General features: G+C 36.4%; 1 pseudogene; it reads right to left on the bottom strand.

The window, feature by feature from the left end:
- Positions 1–1,503: 1,503 nt before the first annotated feature.
- LOC104445223 lies at positions 1,504–3,634 on the bottom strand (annotated as a pseudogene).
- Positions 3,635–3,875: the final 241 nt, after the last annotated feature.

Genomic DNA, 3,875 nt, shown 5'->3' with positions numbered 1-3,875 from the left:
GCTAATGATAGTTTTATTAAGGAGTCAAATCAACTGCTCAATTTTCTATGCAACAAAAATTAAATGAAATAGCTAACATTTATGTGTCAACAATTGTTCTTCTTCGAAAGAAAGCTCGTAGAGATTTCATTTAAAGATAAAATGATACTTAAATTTTAATCGCAATAATGTAGTATGATGAAAATAAATCTTTTTTTATGGGAATATTCATCTCAATGAGTCCACACCCATTTTTCAAATGCAATGTAATGAGATATGATGAAAATGCAAATGCTGTGAGGAATGAATTAATAAAATTTAATTAGGGACGTACCTCAGGAAGCACTTTCCTCAAACCTCAATATTATTTAAAACTGAAAAAAGAAAATGCCACAAGCTACAAAAGCTCGTTGTACAAGGGAAGAGACCCTGCGCTGTGCAAGCTCGCTATGTTGATGTGGTGCTCCGGGCTTCATCATTATTGCCATGTCATGTTGCCACATCATTATTGCCATGTCATGTTGCCAGGTCATAATTTCTATGTCATTTATTAATTTCATGTGTAGGGTAATATAAATTGGATTACATACCATGTTGGAATAGTTTATAATTTTTGCCCATCATTAGAATTAGATCATATAGAGTTCGTGTTATATGTCATTAGGGTAAAAATCATAAGGTCATATAGAATATATTTTATACGTCATTAGTGTAAAAATCATACACATTAAACTTAGATTAGTTGCATATGATTATTTTTCTTAAAAATAATCATAATTAGAACTGCATGTGTATTTAGAAACCATCTTTAGATTGGGCATGCATTTATCTTAATTAACACTTTACAAATATTTGGATAATTAACCATAATAATGTTGTGATTTGCTTTGCATAGAGGTTAGCCTAATTCTAGTAATTTACTTATTTATTGCTTTGGATTAATGGATATTACTTAATTGATTATGCACCAGCATAATCATTCTTGCATATTAGTGATTTATGCTAAAAATCAACCAAGACTACATGCAAAATATTTTTGAAAATAAAGAGAAAAGAGACCAAATGGCATTAAATTAATCCAGTCTAATCAAATCATTGAATCTGAGGAATCTCTAGTTCGTAAAAGTAATATTATTTTATACTTTACTTGGGTTTTAAGCAACCCTAATTAATTGTGGCGCTGAAAAGATGAGTAAATTACATTATTTAATTGAGTATCAAGTTGTGATCGATAGGACATCAAAGAGTCCATACTAAGTTTTTGGCTTAGAAGTTCATTAGCTTTCCCTTTGGTGGTTCAATTCTAGGAAGGTCATAATAGTAGGTATGGAAAAATGGAAGCTTCATGCATAGGTATCTTTTGATCAATAATTACTTAAAGAAATGGGGCCAAGATAAGGCGGGTAGGTTCATTTAATTCACCAAAATATTAGCTTTAATGTTACTTCACATTTAACATAAAATTATATGTACACATTAATCATCATATGAGTGACATGTGTATTTACACATAATAAAAATTCATAACCAAATGTCATTTCAATATCAAACAAGCACAAATATCAAACAAGATTAGCACAGCTTCTTAGTACACATAATAGTATGATTCTTAATGAATTGCCAAGCTACGCTTGCAATTTGCAAATAGACACAACGAATCCCTAAGGAAAGACTTCAATGAGAGATCTTAATCCAAACATAGGAGTTATCTTGTGCCGTCCAAAGCCGGCGTTCGAGAAAAGTTCTTCCCACTCTCTCTGAGTCCTCTCTCTTCCAGTGACCACCGTCATCATCAACATATCGAAGAAGAGCTTTGTTGCCATTGTTTCGGCATCATCCTCCTCGGTCTCACCTATCACAATGTCTATGATTATCACCTTTCCTCACTCATTGTTCTTGTCAACAATTGCTTCTCTGCATTTTCGCAGCACCTTCACACAGTCCTCGTCACTCCAACCGTGTAAAATCAACTATATCATCAACAAGTACGTCCAAGCAATTAGTAGAAACTATGCAAAAGAAGAAGACTTTTCGAACTCCAAAGTCTCACCTAACTTTCAAAGCGTGTACTTGAATGCGACAGCAATAGAACTTTCTAACCTTTTTGACAATGACATACACAGGAATCAATGCGGGAAGGAAGCTAGATATTTTATTTCCCTAGGAACATGACCTGAAAGTCCAACTTTGAATAGTATTGACCCATAAATACCTCACTAAGTTCTTGAACATGTTAAAACACAAGTAAAAGTTGGATAAATAATCCAAACATTACATTATTTAGGCCCCATTTATTTCATGAAAATAAATAATTTGAAATATATTTTCCTAAAAGTAGACACTTGCATAGCTTAAAATAAGTCAATGGAAAATATTTTCATTATCAACAACAATTTCATTGTATTTTCGTGGATAATAAAAATAATCTTTTCATTCATTTTTGTTTGTGAAATGAACAATTATTTTTAAGAAAATATTTAAACATTGTAGTATGTCAAGTCTTATGCAGTTGCTCTACGGAAACATCAACTGCATTAGAAACTAATGAATCACAAGCGACTTGTAATTGATATGGTGAGTGAAGAGAACTACTTTAACCTCATGATGGTATTCTGGGATGACGAATTAACTTCTTATGAAAAGAATGATGAATGGATATAAAGAGTCATGGAAAGCACAGACATATACATATACATATACATATTCATAGCACATACCTTCAGCAAAATGGCATCCGAATGGGGGATGAACTCGAACATATCACCACCAATAAACTTCACATTCTCACTCTCTGGCAAGCCGACGACCACATGCGGAAGATCAAGCACCGTGCACTTCAATCCCCTACATGCCTCGGAGATTATCTTTGCCACCGTGCCCGTGCCGCCTCCGACGTCCACCAAGGTATTCAACCCTTGAAAGATATGTTTACAATCCTTGATGACGAAATTTATCATTTGAGAGTCGATGCCCATCGCTCCATTAAATGCATCACCAAATCCAGGATTCTGCCTACCATAATCCCACAGGTTCAATCCATGTGCAGCCGCAAAAGGGCTGATCATTTTGTTGCTGCGATTGTTTTCATGATTCCCCGGAACCAATCTCCAAGAAAATGCCAAGGAGCCAGGAGAGCCGGATCAAGCATGGCCACGATGAACGGCGAGAGGCCCGTGGCTTTATCACTCAACAGCAAACTTGAAGAAGGTGTCAAAACGTAAGCTTTAACTTCTTCTCCTCCTCCTCCCTCGTGCTTGGGAACAAGGATCTCCGCAAATACGTGTAAATGAACCAAAACGCGCATGAGACGGTGAAGGCATGTGGTTTTCGACGGGTCAATTTGGAGCGCCGAGGCCAGCTCGAGAAGAGTGATAGGCCGCTTGTGGTCGTTTATGACGTCCGGTATGCCAAGCTGGACGGCGCATTTGAGAGACATGGACGATGCGAAGATGGAGGTGAGTTGTAGAGGTGGGATTGAGCTTGGAACATCTCTTTGGTTTCGCCGGAGTGGGCGAGATGATTCATGGCTTTGTTCTTCTGAAGGAAATTGTCGTGGAAAAAGCCCTCCTTTTACGCTTCAAGGAGTCTGGGCATAATTTTTTAATGTGAATAATGGTCAGAATGATAAATAATGCTTTCCACATCCGAATAGAAGAAAAACTTTCCACATGCTCAATTAATTGCGGAAAGAAAGGAAATTTCCACGATTCTACTAGGCCAAACTTCAATAATGAAAAAATCCGGCCCCGACCGTCCCACGTTCTAATTGCCTTCCCCAGGGCTGCATAATGCAATCGACCGTCCCACGTTCTAATTGTTTCGGATTTTGTGTATGCTCAAAGAAAACATATATTGTTGGAATATAATACGCGGAAAATGACAAGATCTTGCAATTT

The sequence above is a fragment of the Eucalyptus grandis genome, chromosome 5 (assembly GCF_016545825.1).
Source record: "Eucalyptus grandis isolate ANBG69807.140 chromosome 5, ASM1654582v1, whole genome shotgun sequence".
In the NCBI taxonomy this organism is placed as follows: Eukaryota; Viridiplantae; Streptophyta; class Magnoliopsida; order Myrtales; family Myrtaceae; genus Eucalyptus; species Eucalyptus grandis.
Note: the sequence above shows the minus strand (reverse complement) of the source record. Positions and strands in the feature narration are given on the sequence as shown.